The sequence below is a fragment of the Melopsittacus undulatus genome, chromosome 6 (genome assembly GCF_012275295.1).
Source record: "Melopsittacus undulatus isolate bMelUnd1 chromosome 6, bMelUnd1.mat.Z, whole genome shotgun sequence".
NCBI classification, from domain to species: Eukaryota; Metazoa; Chordata; class Aves; order Psittaciformes; family Psittaculidae; genus Melopsittacus; species Melopsittacus undulatus.
The window spans coordinates 86458473-86477950 of NC_047532.1; the positions used below are offsets into that span (position 1 = coordinate 86458473).

At 52.1% G+C, this 19478-nt stretch overlaps 1 long non-coding RNA gene across 1 annotated transcript; it reads right to left on the reverse strand.

Annotated features, from left to right (window-relative positions):
- Positions 1 to 7649: 7649 nt before the first annotated feature.
- On the reverse strand, positions 7650 to 11415 carry LOC115946451 (uncharacterized). Its single transcript, XR_004549748.1, has 3 exons — positions 10666 to 11415; positions 8550 to 8664; positions 7650 to 7713 (listed from the first exon to the last, which is right to left on the reverse strand). It is a non-coding gene; the product is annotated as an uncharacterized lncRNA (long non-coding RNA).
- Positions 11416 to 19478: the final 8063 nt, after the last annotated feature.

Here is a 19478-nt window from a genome sequence, read left to right on the forward strand (position 1 = left end):
GAGGAGTGGGGGGGCCAGTGTAGAAGCCGAACGGAAGCGGGGCGGGAGTAAGAGTGACTGACAGGCGTCTCAGCCAGTCGGGGTGCGGGTTGTGCCGCCGAACCGGGCCCGGACCGTACCGTACCGAGCCGAGGCGAATCATGGGGGTAACGGGACTCGGCGGAGGCAAACGGGGGGGGCAATGGCAGCTGTCGGCTCCCCTGGGACCCCATGGAAGCCACTCCGGTCCCTCCTGGCGGCTCCGTCCCCCTCAGGCGGCTTCGGCTCCGCTCGGTTCCCTTCGGGCGGCTCCGTCCCCCTCAGGCGGCTTCGGCTCCGCTCGGTTCTCTTCGGGCGGTTCCGCCGCTTCGGGAGGGTTCGGCTTCGCCTCAGCCAATCAGAGGAGTGGGGGGGCGGTGTCGGAGAGGGGCGTGGCTAGGAGCGGGTGACGTGCTCATCAGCCAATCAGAAGAGTGGGGGGGCGGAGCCGGCGAGGGGCGTGGCTAGGAGCGGGTGACGTACTCATCAGCCAATCAGAGGAGAGGGGGGGCGGAGCCGGCGAGGGGCGTGGCTAGGAGCGGGTCACGTGCGCATCAGCCAATCAGAGGAGAGGGGGGGCGGAGCCGGAGAGGGGCGTGGCTAGGAGCGGGTCACGTGCGCATCAGCCAATCAGAGGAGTGGGGGGCGGAGCCGGCGCCGGGCGGGACTAAGCGTGATTGACAACCGCCGCAGCCAATCACAAGCGTGGGGGGGCGCCCTGGGCGCCGGGCGGGACTAAGCGTGATTGACAACCGCCGCAGCCAATCAGAGGCGTGGGGGGGCGCCGTGGGCGCCGGGCGGGACTAAGCGTGATTGACAACCGCCGCAGCCAATCAGAGGAGTGGGGTGCGCCGCCGGCGCCGGGCGGGACTAAGCGTGATTGACAACCGCCGCAGCCAATCAGAGCAGTGATCCGGCGCCGCCGGAGCCGGGCGGGACTAGGCGTGACTGACAAGCGCCGCAGCCAATCAGAGGAGTGGGGGGGCCAGTGTAGAAGCCGAACGGAAGCGGGGCGGGAGTAAGAGTGACTGACAGGCGTCTCAGCCAGTCGGGGTGCGGGTTGTGCCGCCGAACCGGGCCCGGACCGTACCGTACCGAACCGAGGCGAATCATGGGGGTAACGGGACTCGGCGGAGGCAAACGGGGGGGGCAATGGCAGCTGTCGGCTCCCCTGGGACCCCATGGAAGCCACTCCGGTCCCTCCGGGCGGCTCCGTCCCCCTCAGGCGGCTTCGGCTCCGCTCGGTTCCCTTCGGGCGGCTCCGTCCCCCTCAGGCGGCTTCGGCTCCGCTCGGTTCTCTTCGGCCGGTTCCGCCGCTTCGGGAGGGTTCGGCTTCGCCTCAGCCAATCAGAGGAGTGGGGGGGCGGTGTCGGAGAGGGGCGTGGCTAGGAGCGGGTGACGTACTCATCAGCCAATCAGAAGAGTGAGGGGGCGGAGCCGGCGAGGGGCGTGGCTACGAGCGGGTGACGTACTCATCAGCCAATCAGAGGAGAGGGGGGGGCGGAGCCGGAGAGGGGCGTGGCTAGGAGCGGGTCACGTGCGCATCAGCCAATCAGAGGAGAGGGGGGGCGGAGCCGGAGAGGGGCGTGGCTAGAAGCGGGTCACGTGCTCCTCAGCCAATCAGAGGAGTGGGGGGCGGAGCCGGCGCCGGGCGGGACTAAGCGTGATTGACAACCGCCGCAGCCAATCAGAGGAGTGGGGGGCGGAGCCGGCGCCGGGCGGGACTAAGCGTGATTGACAACCGCCGCAGCCAATCAGAGGCGTGGGGGGGCGCCGTGGGCGCCGGGCGGGACTAAGCGTGATTGACAACCGCCGCAGCCAATCAGAGGAGTGGGGGGGCGCCGCCGGCGCCGGGCGGGACTAAGCGTGATTGACATCCGCCGCAGCCAATCAGAGGAGTGATGGGGCGCCGCCGGAGCCGGGCGGGACTAGGCGTGACTGACAAGCGCCGCAGCCAATCAGAGGAGTGGGGGGGCCAGTGTAGAAGCCGAACGGAAGCGGGGCGGGAGTAAGAGTGACTGACAGGCGTCTCAGCCAGTCGGGGTGCGGGTTGTGCCGCCGAACCGGGCCCGGACCGTACCGTACCGAACCGAGGCGAATCATGGGGGTAACGGGACTCGGCGGAGGCAAACGGGGGGGGCAATGGCAGCTGTCGGCTCCCCTGGGACCCCATGGAAGCCACTCCGGTCCCTCCGGGCGGCTCCGTCCCCCTCAGGCGGCTTCGGCTCCGCTCGGTTCCCTTCGGGCGGCTCCGTCCCCCTCAGGCGGCTTCGGCTCCGCTCGGTTCTCTTCGGCCGGTTCCGCCGCTTCGGGAGGGTTCGGCTTCGCCTCAGCCAATCAGAGGAGTGGGGGGGCGGTGTCGGAGAGGGGCGTGGCTAGGAGCGGGTGACGTACTCATCAGCCAATCAGAAGAGTGAGGGGGCGGAGCCGGCGAGGGGCGTGGCTACGAGCGGGTGACGTACTCATCAGCCAATCAGAGGAGAGGGGGGGGCGGAGCCGGAGAGGGGCGTGACTAGGAGCGGGTCACGTGCGCCTCAGCCAATCAGACGAGTGGGGGGCGGAGCCGGCGCCGGGCGGGACTAAGCGTGATTGACAACCGCCGCAGCCAATCAGAGGCGTGGGGGGGCGCCGTGGGCGCCGGGCGGGACTAAGCGTGATTGACAAGCGCCGCAGCCAATCAGAGGCGTGGGGGGGCGCCGCCGGCGCCGGGCGGGACTAAGCGTGATTGACAAGCGCCGCAGCCAATCAGAGGCGTGGGGGGGCGCCGTCGGCGCCGGGCGGGACTAAGCGTGATTGACAACCGCCGCAGCCAATCAGAGGAGTGGGGGGGCGCCGCCGGCGCCGGGCGGGACTAAGCGTGATTGACAATCGCCGCAGCCAATCAGAGCAGTGATCCGGCGCCGCCGGAGCCGGGCGGGACTAGGCGTGACTGACAAGCGCCGCAGCCAATCAGAGGAGTGGGGGGGCCAGTGTAGAAGCCGAACGGAAGCGGGGCGGGAGTAAGAGTGACTGACAGGCGTCTCAGCCAGTCGGGGGGGGGGTTGTGCCGCCGAACCGGGCCCGGACCGTACCGTACCGAACCGAGGCGAATCATGGGGGTAACGGGACTCGGCGGAGGCAAACGGGGGGGGCAATGGCAGCTGTCGGCTCCCCTGGGACCCCATGGAAGCCACTCCGGTCCCTCCGGGCGGCTCCGTCCCCCTCAGGCGGCTTCGGCTCCGCTCGGTTCCCTTCGGGCGGCTCCGTCCCCCTCAGGCGGCTTCGGCTCCGCTCGGTTCCCTTCGGGCGGCTCCGTCCCCCTCAGGCGGCTTCGGCTCCGCTCGGTTCTCTTCGGCCGGTTCCGCCGCTTCGGGAGGGTTCGGCTTCGCCTCAGCCAATCAGAGGAGTGGGGGGGGCGGTGTCGGAGAGGGGCGTGGCTAGGAGCGGGTGACGTGCTCATCAGCCAATCAGAAGAGTGGGGGGGCGGAGCCGGCGAGGGGCGTGGCTACGAGCGGGTGACGTACTCATCAGCCAATCAGAGGAGAGGGGGGGGCGGAGCCGGAGAGGGGCGTGGCTAGGAGCGGGTCACGTGCGCATCAGCCAATCAGAGGAGAGGGGGGGCGGAGCCGGAGAGGGGCGTGGCTAGAAGCGGGTCACGTGCTCCTCAGCCAATCAGAGGAGTGGGGGGCGGAGCCGGCGCCGGGCGGGACTAAGCGTGATTGACAACCGCCGCAGCCAATCAGAGGCGTGGGGGGGCGCCCTGGGCGCCGGGCGGGACTAAGCGTGATTGACAACCGCCGCAGCCAATCAGAGGCGTGGGGGGGCGCCGTGGGCGCCGGGCGGGACTAAGCGTGATTGACAACCGCCGCAGCCAATCAGAGGCGTGGGGGGGCGCCGTCGGCGCCGGGCGGGACTAAGCGTGATTGACAAGCGCCGCAGCCAATCAGAGGAGTGGGGGGGCGCCGCCGGCGCCGGGCGGGACTAAGCGTGATTGACAACCGCCGCAGCCAATCAGAGCAGTGATCCGGCGCCGCCGGAGCCGGGCGGGACTAGGCGTGACTGACAAGCGCCGCAGCCAATCAGAGGAGTGGGGGGGCCAGTGTAGAAGCCGAACGGAAGCGGGGCGGGAGTAAGAGTGACTGACAGGCGTCTCAGCCAGTCGGGGTGCGGGTTGTGCCGCCGAACCGGGCCCGGACCGTACCGTACCGAACCGAGGCGAATCATGGGGGTAACGGGACTCGGCGGAGGCAAACGGGGGGGGCAATGGCAGCTGTCGGCTCCCCTGGGACCCCATGGAAGCCACTCCGGTCCCTCCGGGCGGCTCCGTCCCCCTCAGGCGGCGTCGGCTCCGCTCGGTTCCCTTCGGGCGGCTCCGTCCCCCTCAGGCGGCTTCGGCTCCGCTCGGTTCTCTTCGGCCGGTTCCGCCGCTTCGGGAGGGTTCGGCTTCGCCTCAGCCAATCAGAGGAGTGGGGGGGCGGTGTCGGAGAGGGGCGTGGCTAGGAGCGGGTGACGTGCTCATCAGCCAATCAGAGGAGAGGGGGGGGCGGAGCCGGCGAGGGGCGTGGCTACGAGCGGGTGACGTACTCATCAGCCAATCAGAGGAGAGGGGGGGGCGGAGCCGGAGAGGGGCGTGGCTAGGAGCGGGTCACGTGCGCCTCAGCCAATCAGAGGAGTGGGGGCGGAGCCGGAGAGGGGGGGGGCTAAGCGTGATTGACAACCGCCGCAGCCAATCAGAGGCGTGGGGGGGGCGCCGTCGGCGCCGGGCGGGACTAAGCGTGATAGACAACCGCCGCAGCCAATCAGAGGAGTGGGGGGGCGCCGTCGGCGCCGGGCGGGACTAAGCGTGATTGACAACCGCCGCAACCAATCAGAGCAGTGATCCGGCGCCGCCGGAGCCGGGCGGGACTAGGCGTGACTGACAAGCGCCGCAGCCAATCAGAGGAGTGGGGGGGCCAGTGTAGAAGCCGAACGGAAGCGGGGCGGGAGTAAGAGTGACTGACAGGCGTCTCAGCCAGTCGGGGTGCGGCTTGTGCCGCCGAACCGGGTCCGGACCGTACCGTACCGAGCCGAGGCGAATCATGGGGGTAACGGGACTTGGCGGAGGCAAACGGGGGGGGCAATGGCAGCTGTCGGCTCCCCTGGGACCCCATGGAAGCCACTCCGGTCCCTCCGGGCGGCTCCGTCCCCCTCAGGCGGCTTCGGCTCCGCTCGGTTCCCTTCGGGCGGCTCCGTCCCCCTCAGGCGGCTTCGGCTCCGCTCGGTTCCCTTCGGGCGGCTCCGTCCCCCTCAGGCGGCTTCGGCTCCGCTCGGTTCTCTTCGGCCGGTTCCGCCGCTTCGGGAGGGTTCGGCTTCGCCTCAGCCAATCAGAGGAGTGGGGGGGCGGTGTCGGAGAGGGGCGTGGCTAGGAGCGGGTGACGTGCTCATCAGCCAATCAGAAGAGTGGGGGGGCGGAGCCGGCGAGGGGCGTGGCTACGAGCGGGTGACGTACTCATCAGCCAATCAGAGGAGAGGGGGGGGCGGAGCCGGAGAGGGGCGTGGCTAGGAGCGGGTCACGTGCGCATCAGCCAATCAGAGGAGAGGGGGGGCGGAGCCGGAGAGGGGCGTGGCTAGAAGCGGGTCACGTGCTCCTCAGCCAATCAGAGGAGTGGGGGGCGGAGCCGGCGCCGGGCGGGACTAAGCGTGATTGACAACCGCCGCAGCCAATCAGAGGCGTGGGGGGGCGCCCTGGGCGCCGGGCGGGACTAAGCGTGATTGACAACCGCCGCAGCCAATCAGAGGCGTGGGGGGGCGCCGTGGGCGCCGGGCGGGACTAAGCGTGATTGACAACCGCCGCAGCCAATCAGAGGCGTGGGGGGGCGCCGTCGGCGCCGGGCGGGACTAAGCGTGATTGACAAGCGCCGCAGCCAATCAGAGGAGTGGGGGGGCGCCGCCGGCGCCGGGCGGGACTAAGCGTGATTGACAACCGCCGCAGCCAATCAGAGCAGTGATCCGGCGCCGCCGGAGCCGGGCGGGACTAGGCGTGACTGACAAGCGCCGCAGCCAATCAGAGGAGTGGGGGGGCCAGTGTAGAAGCCGAACGGAAGCGGGGCGGGAGTAAGAGTGACTGACAGGCGTCTCAGCCAGTCGGGGTGCGGGTTGTGCCGCCGAACCGGGCCCGGACCGTACCGTACCGAACCGAGGCGAATCATGGGGGTAACGGGACTCGGCGGAGGCAAACGGGGGGGGCAATGGCAGCTGTCGGCTCCCCTGGGACCCCATGGAAGCCACTCCGGTCCCTCCGGGCGGCTCCGTCCCCCTCAGGCGGCGTCGGCTCCGCTCGGTTCCCTTCGGGCGGCTCCGTCCCCCTCAGGCGGCTTCGGCTCCGCTCGGTTCTCTTCGGCCGGTTCCGCCGCTTCGGGAGGGTTCGGCTTCGCCTCAGCCAATCAGAGGAGTGGGGGGGCGGTGTCGGAGAGGGGCGTGGCTAGGAGCGGGTGACGTGCTCATCAGCCAATCAGAGGAGAGGGGGGGGCGGAGCCGGCGAGGGGCGTGGCTACGAGCGGGTGACGTACTCATCAGCCAATCAGAGGAGAGGGGGGGCGGAGCCGGAGAGGGGCGTGGCTAGGAGCGGGTCACGTGCGCCTCAGCCAATCAGAGGAGTGGGGGCGGAGCCGGAGAGGGGGGGGGGCTAAGCGTGATTGACAACCGCCGCAGCCAATCAGAGGCGTGGGGGGGGCGCCGTCGGCGCCGGGCGGGACTAAGCGTGATAGACAACCGCCGCAGCCAATCAGAGGAGTGGGGGGGCGCCGTCGGCGCCGGGCGGGACTAAGCGTGATTGACAACCGCCGCAACCAATCAGAGCAGTGATCCGGCGCCGCCGGAGCCGGGCGGGACTAGGCGTGACTGACAAGCGCCGCAGCCAATCAGAGGAGTGGGGGGGCCAGTGTAGAAGCCGAACGGAAGCGGGGCGGGAGTAAGAGTGACTGACAGGCGTCTCAGCCAGTCGGGGTGCGGCTTGTGCCGCCGAACCGGGTCCGGACCGTACCGTACCGAGCCGAGGCGAATCATGGGGGTAACGGGACTTGGCGGAGGCAAACGGGGGGGGCAATGGCAGCTGTCGGCTCCCCTGGGACCCCATGGAAGCCACTCCGGTCCCTCCGGGCGGCTCCGTCCCCCTCAGGCGGCTTCGGCTCCGCTCGGTTCCCTTCGGGCGGCTCCGGCCTCTTGGGGTGCAGTTCGTACTTTTGGCCACAGGAGGGCAGCACCTCCCTTTGCTCTGAGCCACCCCTTTGCTTCCCCTCCCGCATCTCCGGCACCTGCAGTACCGAGCTTTGGACACAGGATGGCAGCAGCGAGCAGTGCCCCGAGCTACGCCGTGCCCCCCCACCTCCAGCACCTGCAGTACCGACGCTTGGACACGAGGTGGCAGCACACGCTGCAGAAGCAACGGCCTGAGAGCAACGGCGGCTCCCCTCCCCGTTGACAGCCTCCGGGGACCCCAGCTGCTGAGTGGGGACAGTTTGCAATATTGGGGCTGGGGCAAAGTTGCTTAAGGAACTTCTATTCGAGATTCTTTCAGACTTTTATTGCTTTGTGTTTGCTTTGTGGGGATTTATAATCACATTCTTCTCTTTTGCTTTTTATTTTCTTTACACATTTTATTTCCTTTTTCATTCATGTTTTTTCCAGCTGTCCTTGTCTTTTAGTCTCTTTCAGTAACTATTTTTAGGCGTCCCATACCTAAAATGAGATAAGAAATGGGCAAACATGGGTTAGAAAATGAAAAAAATGGTTCAAAACACCTTACAAATGGTCCAAAGTGGAACACAAGTGGCCCAAAATGGATTAAAACAATCAAGAAATGGGTAAAAATGGGTTAGAAGTGGGCAAAAATGGCCTACAATGCGGAAGATGTGGATAAATATGGGACAGAAACAGCCACAGACAGGTCAGAAATAGCCCCCAAAAAAGCTTTAAAGGGGTTAGAAATGGGAAAGATGGGTTAGAAATTGCCAAAAACGGCTTAAAACTGGTAAGAAATGGGCAAAACTGGGATAGAAATGGCCATGAATTGTTTTGAAATAGACTAAAATGGCTTAAAATAGGGTAGAAATGGGGAAAAATGGCTTAAACCAGGCTCAGAAATGGGCAAAAATGTGTTTGAAGTGGCAAAAAAAAATGGTTAGAAGAAAAAATAGTTTAGAAATGGACAAAATGGCTTAAACCAGGTTAGAATTGGACATATAAGGGTTGCAAATGGCTAAAAATGGGTTTAAATCTAGTTAGAAGTGGCCACAATTGTGTTAGAAATCGTCAAAAAAGGCTTAAAGCTGCTGACAAATGGGAAAAAATGGGTTAGAGAAATAAAAAAGTGGCTTAAACAGAGTGAGAAAAGGGCCAAAAAAAGAGGGAAATTTTAAGAAATGGCTTTAAAAGGGTTAGAAGTGACCAAACACGGGTTAGAAATGGCAGAAAGAATTTAGAAATAGCAAATAAAACAGTTTAGAAGTGGGCATAAATGAGTTAGAAACAGCCATGTTACGGCATCTTCTTGGAATCAGGGGCTAAGTACACACCTCTGTCCCTGCAAGTGCTGCCCGGGGCTGCCAGGAAAGCCGATCTGTGCAATAGGCTGTGTGTGTTCTGGTCTGTGAGCCCACCATCAGCTACGTTACAGGTGAAGTCTTGTCACTGGAAAATGTTGAGCAGATAATACCCTTTAGTGAGCTAGAAAGCGGCACTAACGCTGCCTGCCTGGCAGGCTAGGAAAGGCAGATACATTTGGGGTTATGCACACGAAAGCTCTACGTCCTGCCGTGGTTCCAATGTCATTGCTCTTAGAGGTAAATGGAAAAGCAGCCTCAGGCCTCCTGCTGGGCTCAGGGATCCATCAGCTGCACCTGAGCAGCTTTGCCTGCAGGATGTGATACTTGCTATGCTGGTAAGTGACCAGTTCAAATAGGTTGAAATCAAGGTGCATTTGCCCAGAGCTGGGTGTTACTCGCACTGGTACTGGTACTTGTGGCAGCAAACATTTACCGTGACCCACCTGCTGAACAGAGCTCAGTACTGCAAATAATAAGCCAGTTTCCCCTCCCTGGCTGCATTAAAACAGGCTCCTCCAGATGAATTTAACCTCATGTCAGTGAAGCACTTTAGCTCAAGGTGCCAAAGACAAGCTTCGGCATGGGCACAATGCCACCAGACACACCAAAGAGCGTGAGGACGGGAAGCCCTTCCCTAAGAAAGAAGGGTAACTGTGGCCTTGGGCTTCTAAAGAGACCCTCAGCAGCTGTAGGGAAATGCCTGCATTCCCTGGGGTTCTAATCATATGAGCACAGGATGGTTTTGGTTGGAAGGAACCTTTAAAGGTCATCTGGTCTAACCTCCCCTGCCATGAGCAGGGACATCTTCAACTCCATCAGGGTGCTCAGAACCACATCCAGCCTGGCCTTGAATGTCCCCAGGGATGGGGCATCCACCACCTCTCTGGCCAACCTCTGCCAGTGCTTTACCACCCTCATTACAGAAAAATACTGGGGCTGACCTGTTCCTGGTTCTCCCTCCCTCCCTCCAGGCCTTGCCTTCTCCTCAGCAGTGCAGGTCCTAATTCAACAAAGACAACACCAAGGGCTGCAAACTCTGCTGGCAGTACCCAAATGTCAAGAGGAAACCGGGGACCTGCATTGTCACAACATCCAACAGGATGATTAGAAAAACACTGGTAATTCCCCATAGCCATAGAGCTGCTGCAAAACAGCCTGCAAGCAAAGCAATTGCTGTTTAAGCAAAAAGCAGCGCAATGGTCTCCGAGCAGGAAAGCAAACCAAGCTGAGATTTCCTGGGACAATGTTTTCAATTACGTGAATGTAATTGACTGGAAGGGAAAAAACTTCTTGAATTAAGCACGTAAACAAGGTGAACAAAATAATTTCTTCCTTGTTCAAGCAGAGGATGTGGTTTTGCTCTCATTTACTGGCCCCAGGTAGGAGAATCTACATCTGTCCAGCTGTTAAAGTGTCACTCTGCATTATGCCAATGTAAGAGGAAACAAAGTCCTGCATCCACATCTTCAGCCCCAGCTCAAGAGGGACGTGGAGCTGCTCAAGCGAGCCAGAGGAAACCATGGAGCTGCTGCGAGGGCTGGAGCAGCTATGCTCTGGAGCCAGGCTGAGAGAGCTGGGCTGGGGCAGCCTGGACAAGAGAAGGCTCCTGAAGGGGAGACCTGAGAGCAGCTCCAGTGCCTAAAGGGGCTGCAGGAAACCTGGAGAGGGGCTTGGGACAAGGGCCTGTAGGGACAGGCCAAGGGGAATGGCTTGAACCTGCCCGAGGGGAAACTGAGCTGAGCTCTTAGGCAGAAGCTGTTCCCCGTGAGGGTGCTGAGGCGCTGGCACAGGGTGCACAGAGAAGCTGTGGCTGCCCCATCCCTGGCAGTGTTCAAGTCCAGGTTGGACACAGGGGCTTGGAGCAACCTGCTCTAGTGTGAGGTGTCCCTGCCTGCCTGTGGCAGGGGTTGGAGCTGGATGAGCTTTAAGGTCCCTTCCAACATGAACCATTCCATGATTCTGTAAAATGTAGAAATGGGGAGGATAACTACAGGCAAATTACAGACCAATCGATGAAAGCAGAGAGTAAATGGATTTCCTCTCTCGGCAAGGTCAGAGAAGCATGTGCTACGATTACCAGACATACCTCCGCTCTCTTCTCCTGCTTCCCAGTTGCAGAAACCTCTCTTTCCTTTTTGGTCTTGCAGATGAAAGAAAGAGGCTAAAAAAGTCTTCTGGAGCTCTTGAAAGGGTCTGTTCTGGCACACACAGTGTGCACATGGCTGCACGCTGCTCTGAAACAGAAGGGTTCTTGTATTTATCTAAGAACAAGAACTGGGTTTTTCTCAAAGCTCAAGAAACCACTGATGTGGGTCCACAGCATCAACGCTGATGAGGCTGATAGGCGGGTGTGCAGCCTAAAAAGAACGCATGATCAGGGTGCAGGTCACGTGTAAAACTCGCTCAAAACAGACACTCATATAGGGCATCGTGCAAGCAGGGTATTGCTGCAGCAGCCGTCCCTTGAAGAAATGGCTGGTTTTACAAACCTGTCTATCCTTACATCATCTTTATGTTCCTCCTCCTCGTACATATGAACATAAATTGTTAACAAGTTAAGCATAGATGCATAGATGGCATAGATGGCCACTAAAAACAAGAAAAAAAACCCATGTACTACTATGCCAAACCTAATACATCGGTGCTGCTCACACCAAACCATACACTGGGAGCTTCCTGCCAGCCTGTACCACTTCAGAGCTTGCAGCTTTTACCATGATATTATGATATTAACTTGAATTTTTGCACTGACTGCTAAGAAAGCAAAAAAGGAAGCATTTTTAGCAAGGGATAATAAAGCTATTTCATAGTATCATATCTATAAATAAATATAAATAGCCTGAAGCACATTAGAAATAGGCAAGAGCAGCTTAAAACAGGCCAAAAATGACCACAAATACTAAAGAAGTAGCCAAAACCAGCTTAAAACTAGTAAGGAATGGGCAGAATAAGATGGAAAAGCCTCTCCATTGTTTACAATGTGCCAAAAGAATCTAAAAAAGGTTTAGAAATGCAGAACAGTAAGATAAAAATGACCATACAGGAGTTAAACCAAGATAGGAAGGGGAAGACCAGGCTAGAAATGGGTAGGAAATGAACCAAAATGGTTTGGAAACTGCCAGAATGGCTTCAGAAGAATTAGAAATGGGCATCAAGAGGTTAGAAATAGCCTGAAGCACATTAGAAAATAGGCAAGAGCAGCTTAAAACAGGCCAAAAATGACCACAAATACTAAAGAAGTAGCCAAAACCAGCTTAAAACTAGTAAGGAATGGGCAGAATAAGATGGAAAAGCCTCTCCATTGTTTACAATGTGCCAAAAGAATCTAAAAAAGGTTTAGAAATGCAGAACAGTAAGATAAAAATGACCATACAGGAGTTAAACCAAGCTAGGAAGGGCAAGACCAGGCTAGAAATGGGTAGGAAATGGACCAAAATGGTTTGGAAACTGCCAGAATGGCTTCAGAAGAATTAGAAATGGGCATCAAGAGGTTAGAAATAGCCTGAAGCACATTAGAAGTAGGCAAGAGCAGCTTAAAACAGGCCAAAAATGACCACAAATACTAAAGAAGTAGCCAAAACCAGCTTAAAACTAGTAAGGAATGGGCAGAAATAAGATGGAAAAGCCTCTCCATTGTTTACAATGTGCCAAAAGAATCTAAAAAAGGTTTAGAAACGGAGAAGAGTAAAATAAAAATGACCATACAGGAGTTAAAACCAAGCTAGGAAATGGCAAAACCAGGCTAGAAATGGGTAGGAAATGGACCAAAATGGTTTGGAAACTGCCAGAATGGCTTCAGAAGAATTAGAAATGGGCATCAAGAGGTTAGAAATAGCCTGAAGCACATTAGAAATAGGCAAGAGCAGCTTAAAACAGGCCAAAAATGACCACAAATACTAAAGAAGTAGCCAAAACCAGCTTAAAACTAGTAAGGAATGGGCAGAATAAGATGGAAAAGCCTCTCCATTGTTTACAATGTGCCAAAAGAATCTAAAAAAGGTTTAGAAATGCAGAAGAGTAAGATAAAAATGACCATACAGGAGTTAAACCAAGCTAGGAAGGGCAAGACCAGGCTAGAAATGGGTAGGAAATGGACCAAAATGGTTTGGAAACTGCCAGAATGGCTTCAGAAGAATTAGAAATGGGCATCAAGAGGTTAGAAATAGCCTGAAGCACATTAGAAGTAAGGCAAGAGCAGCTTAAAACAGGCCAGAAAATGACCACAAATATTGAAAGAAGTAGCCAAAACCAGCTTAAAACTAGTAAGGAATTGGGCAGAATAAGATGGAAAAGCCTCTCCATTGTTTACAATGTGCCAAAAGAATCTAAAAAAGGTTTAGAAACGGAGAAGAGTAAAATAAAAATGACCATACAGGAGTTAAACCAAGCTAGGAAACTGGCAAAACCAGGCTAGAAATGGGTAGGAAATGGACCAAAATGGTTTGGAAACTGCCAGAATGGCTTCAGAAGAATTAGAAATGGGCATCAAGAGGTTAGAAATAGCCTGAAGCACATTAGAAATAGGCAAGAGCAGCTTAAAACAGGCCAAAAATGACCACAAATACTAAAGAAGTAGCCAAAACCAGCTTAAAACTAGTAAGGAATGGGCAGAATAAGATGGAAAAGCCTCTCCATTGTTTACAATGTGCCAAAAGAATCTAAAAAAGGTTTAGAAATGCAGAAGAGTAAGATAAAAATGACCATACAGGAGTTAAACCAAGCTAGGAAGGGGAAGACCAGGCTAGAAATGGGTAGGAAATGAACCAAAATGGTTTGGAAACTGCCAGAATGGCTTCAGAAGAATTAGAAATGGGCATCAAGAGGTTAGAAATAGCCTGAAGCACATTAGAAATAAGGCAAGAGCAGCTTAAAACAGCCCAGAAATGACCACAAATATTGAAGAAGGAGCCAAAACCAGCTTAAAACTAGTAAGGATTGGGCAGAATAAGATGGAAAAGCCTCTCCATTGTTTACAATGTGCCAAAAGAATCTAAAAAAGGTTTAGAAACGGAGAAGAGTAAAATAAAAATGACCATACAGGAGTTAAACCAAGCTAGGAAACGGCAAAACCAGGCTAGAAATGGGTAGGAAATGGACCAAAATGGTTTGGAAACTGCCAGAATGGCTTCAGAAGAATTAGAAATGGGCATCAAGAGGTTAGAAATAGCCTGAAGCACATTAGAAATAGGCAAGAGCAGCTTAAAACAGGCCAAAAATGACCACAAATACTAAAGAAGTAGCCAAAACCAGCTTAAAACTAGTAAGGAATGGGCAGAATAAGATGGAAAAGCCTCTCCATTGTTTACAATGTGCCAAAAGAATCTAAAAAAGGTTTAGAAATGCAGAAGAGTAAGATAAAAATGACCATACAGGAGTTAAACCAAGCTAGGAAGGGGAAGACCAGGCTAGAAATGGGTAGGAAATGGAACCAAAATGGTTTGGAAACTGCCAGAATGGCTTCAGAAGAATTAGAAATGGGCATCAAGAGGTTAGAAATAGCCTGAAGCACATTAGAAGTAGGCAAGAGCAGCTTAAAACAGGCCAGAAATGACCACAAATATTGAAGAAGTAGCCAAAACCAGCTTAAAACTAGTAAGGAATTGGGCAGAATAAGATGGAAAAAGCCTCTCAATTGTTTACAATGTGCCAAAAGAATCTAAAAAAGGTTTAGAAACGGAGAAGAGTAAAATAAAAATGACCATACAGGAGTTAAACCAAGCTAGGAAACGGCCAAAACCAGGCTAGAAATGGGTAGGAAATGGACCAAAATGGTTTGGAAACTGCCAGAATGGCTTCAGAAGAATTAGAAATGGGCATCAAGAGGTTAGAAATAGCCTGAAGCACATTAGAAATAGGCAAAGAGCAGCTTAAAACAGGCCAGAAATGACCACAAATACTAAAGAAGTAGCCAAAACCAGCTTAAAACTAGTAAGGAATGGGCAGAATAAGATGGAAAAGCCTCTCCATTGTTTACAATGTGCCAAAAGAATCTAAAAAAGGTTTAGAAACGGAGAAGAGTAAGATAAAAATGACCATACAGGAGTTAAACCAAGCTAGGAACGGCAAGAATCAGGCTAGAAATGGGTAGGAAATGGACCAAAATGGTTTGGAAACTGCCAGAATGGCTTCAGAAGAATTAGAAATGGCATCAAGAGGTTAGAAATAGCCTGAAGCACATTAGAAATAGGCAAGAGCAGCTTTAAAAACAGCCCAGAAATGACCACAAATATTGAAAGAAGTAGCCAAAACCAGCTTAAAACTAGTAAGGAATGGGCCAGAATAAGATGGAAAAGCCTCTCCATTGTTTACAATGTGCCAAAAGAATCTAAAAAAGGTTTAGAAATGCAGAACAGTAAGATAAAAATGACCATACAGGAGTTAAACCAAAGCTAGGAAGGGCAAGACCAGGCTAGAAATGGGTAGGAAATGGACCAAAATGGTTTGGAAACTGCCAGAATGGCTTCAGAAGAATTAGAAATGGGCATCAAGAGGTTAGAAATAGCCTGAAGCACATTAGAAAAAGGCTAAGAGCAGCTTAAAACAGCCAGAAATGACCACAAATATTGAAGAAGGAGCCAAAACCAGCTTAAAACTAGTAAGGATTGGGCAGAATAAGATGGAAAAGCCTCTCCATTGTTTACAATGTGCCAAAAGAATCTAAAAAAGGTTTAGAAACAGAGACAGTAGATAAAAATGACCATACAGGAGTTAAACCAAGCTAGGAAACGGGCAAAACCAGGCTAGAAATGGGTAGGAAATGACCAAAATGGTTTGGAAACTGCCAGAATGGCTTCAGAAGAATTAGAAATGGGCATCAAGAGGTTAGAAATAGCCTGAAGCACATTAGAAATAGGCAAGAGCAGCTTAAAACAGGCCAAAAATGACCACAAATACTAAAGAAGTAGCCAAAACCAGCTTAAAACTAGTAAGGATGGGCAGAATAAGATGGAAAAGCCTCTCCATTGTTTACAATGTGCCAAAGAATCTAAAAAGGTTTAGAAATGGCAGAAGAGTAAGATAAAAATGACCATACAGGAGTTAAACCAAGCTATGAAAGGGCAAGACCAGGCTAGAAATGGGTAGGAAATGGACCAAAATGGTTTGGAAACTGCCAGAATGGCTTCAGAAGAATTAGAAATGGGCATCAAGAGGTTAGAAATAGCCTGAAGCACATTAGAAAGTAGCAAGAGCAGCTTTAAAACAGGCCAGAAATGACCATAAATACTAAGAAGTAGCCAAAACCAGCTTAAAACTAGTAAGGAATGGGCAGAATAAAGATGGAAAAGCCTCTCCATTGTTTACAATGTGCCAAAAGAATCTAAAAAAGGTTTAGAAAGGCAGAAGAGTAAGATAAAAATGACCATACAGGAGTTAAACCAAGCTAGGAAACGGCAAAACCAGGCTAGAAATGGGTAGGAAATGGACCCAAAATGGTTTGGAAACTGCCAGAATGGCTTCAGAAGAATTAGAAATGGGCATCAAGAGGTTAGAAATAGCCTGAAGCACATTAGAAATAGGCAAGAAGAAGAGCAGCTTTAAACAGGCCAAAAATGACCACAAATACTAAAGAAGTAGCCAAAACCAGCTTAAAACTAGTAAGGAATGGGCAGCAGAATAAGATGGAAAAGCCTCTCCATTGTTTACAATGTGCCAAAAGAATCTAAAAAAGGTTTAGAAATGCAGAAGAGTAAGATAAAAATGACCATACAGGAGTTAAACCAAGCTAGGAAGGGCAAGACCAGGCTAGAAATGGGTAGGAAATGGCCAAAATGGTTTGGAAACTGCCAGAATGGCTTCAGAAGAATTAGAAATGGGCATCAAGAGGTTAGAAATAGCCTGAAGCACATTAGAAATAGGCAAAAAGAGCAGCTTAAAAAAGGCCAAAAATGACCACAAATACTAAAGAAGTAGCCAAAACCAGCTTAAAACTAGTAAGGATTGGGCAGAATAAGATGGAAAAGCCTCTCCATTGTTTACAATGTGCCAAAAGAATCTAAAAAAGGTTTAGAAATGCAGAAGAGTAAGATAAAAATGACCATACAGGAGTTAAACCAAGCTAGGAAAGGGCAAGACCAGGCTAGAAATGGGTAGGAAATGGACCAAAAATGGTTTGGAAACTGCCAGAATGGCTTCAGAAGAATTAGAAATGGGCATCAAGAGGTTAGAAATAGCCTGAAGCACATTAGAAATAGGCAAGAGCAGCTTAAAACAGCCCAAAAATGACCACAAATACTAAAGAAGTAGCCAAAACCAGCTTAAAACTAGTAAGGAATGGGGGCAGAATAAGATGGAAAAGCCTCTCCATTGTTTACAATGTGCCAAAAGAATCTAAAAAAGGTTTAGAAACGGAAGAGTAAGATAAAAATGACCATACAGGAGTTAAACCAAGCTAGGAAGGGCAAAGACCAGGCTAGAAATGGGTAGGAAATGAACCAAAATGGTTTGGAAACTGCCAGAATGGCTTCAGAAGAATTAGAAATGGGCATCAAGAGGTTAGAAATAGCCTGAAGCACATTAGAAATAGGCAAGAGCAGCTTAAAAACAGGCCCAAAAATGACCACAAATACTAAAGAAGTAGCCAAAACCAGCTTAAAACTAGTAAGGAATGGGCAGAATAAGATGGAAAAGCCTCTCCATTGTTTACAATGTGCCAAAAGAATCTAAAAAAGGTTTAGAAACGGAGAAGAGTAAGATAAAAATGACCATACAGGAGTTAAACCAAGCTAGGAAGGGCAAAACCAGGCTAGAAATGGGTAGGAAATGGACCAAAATGGTTTGGAAACTGCCAGAATGGCTTCAGAAGAATTAGAAATGGGCATCAAGAGGTTAGAAATAGCCTGAAGCACATTAGAAATAGGCAAGAGCAGCTTAAAACAGGCCAAAAAATGACCACAAATACTAAAGAAGTAGCCAAAACCAGCTTAAAACTAGTAAGGAATGGGCAGAATAAGATGGAAAAGCCTCTCCATTGTTTACAATGTGCCAAAAAGAATCTAAAAAAGGTTAGAAATGCAGAAGAGTAAGATAAAAATGACCATACAGGAGTTAAACCAAGCTAGGAACGGGAAAACCAGGCTAGAAATGGGTAGGAAATGGAACCAAAATGGTTGGAAACTGCCAGAATGGCTTCAGAAGAATTAGAAATGGCATCAAGAGGTTAGAAATAGCCTGAAGCACATTAGAAATAGGCAAGAGCAGCTTAAAACAGCCCAAAAATGACCACAAATACTAAAGAAGGAGCCAAAAACCAGCTTAAAACTAGTAAGGATGGGCAGAATAAGATGGGAAAAGCCTCTCCATTGTTTACAATGTGCCAAAAGAATCTAAAAAAGGTTTAGAAACGGGAAGAGTAAGATAAAAATGACCATACAGGAGTTAAACCAAGCTAGGAAACGGCAAAACCAGGCTAGAAATGGGTAGGAAATGGACCAAAATGGTTTGGAAACTGCCAGAATGGCTTCAGAAGAATTAGAAATGGGCATCAAGAGGTTAGAAATAGCCTGAAGCACATTAGAAATAGGCAAGAGCAGCTTAAAACAGGCCAAAATGACCACAAATACTAAAGAAGGAGCCAAAACCAGCTTAAAACTAGTAAGGAATGGGCAGAATAAGATGGAAAAGCCTCTCCATTGTTTACAATGTGCCAAAAGAATCTAAAAAAGGTTTAGAAAAGGAGAAGAGTAAGATAAAAATGACCATACAGGAGTTAAACAAGCTAGGAAGGCAAGACCAGGCTAGAAATGGGTAGGAAATGACCAAAATGGTTTGGAAACTGCCAGAATGGTTCAGAAGAATTAGAAGAAATGGGCATCAAGAGGTTAGAAATAGCCTGAAGCACATTAGAAATAGGCAGAGCAGCTTAAAACAGGCCAAAAATGACCACAAATACTAAAGAAGTAGCCAAAACCAGCTTAAAACTAGTAAGGATTGGGCAGAATAAGATGGAAAAGCCTCTCCATTGTTTACAATGTGCCAAAAGAATCTAAAAAAGGTTTAGAAACGGAGAAGAGTAAGATAAAAATGACCATACAGGAGTTAAACCAAGCTAGGAAACGGCAAACCAGGCTAGAAATGGGTAGGAAATGGACCAAAATGGTTTGGAAACTGCCAGAATGGCTTCACAGAAGAATTAGAAATGGGCATCAAGAGGTTAGAAATAGCCTGAAGCACATTAGAAATAGGCAAGAGCAGCTTAAAACAGGCCAAAAATGACCACAAATACTAAAGAAGTAGCCAAAACAAGCTAAAACTAGTAAGGATTGGCAGAAAAGATGGAAAAGCCTCTCCATTGTTTACAATGTGCCAAAAGAATCTAAAAAAGGTTTAGAAACGGAGAAAGGTAAAATAAAAATGACCATACAGGAGTTAAACCAAGCTAGGAAACGGGCAAAAACCAGCGCTAGAAATGGGTAGGAAATGGACCAAAATGGTTTGGAAACTGCCAGAATGGCTTCAGAAGAATTAGAAATGGGCATCATCAAGAGGTTAGAAATAGCCTGAAGCACATTAGAAATAGGCAAGAGCAGCTTAAAACAGGCCAAAAATGAACACAAATACTAAAGAAGTAGCCACAAAACCAGCTTTAAAAACTAGTAAGGAATGGGCAGAATAAGATGGAAAAGCCTCTCCATTGTTTACAATGTGCCAAAAGAATCAAAAAAGGTTTAGAAATGCAGAACAGTAGATAAAATGACCATACAGGAGTTAAACCAAGCTAGGAACGGCAAGACCAGGCTAGAAATGGGTAGGAAATGGACCAAAATGGTTTGGAAACTGCCAGAATGGCTTCAGAAGAATTAGGAAATGGGCATCAAGAGGTTGAAATAGCCTGAAGCACATTAGAAATAGGCAAAGAGCAGCTTAAAACAGGCCAAAAAATGACCACAAATACTAAGAAAG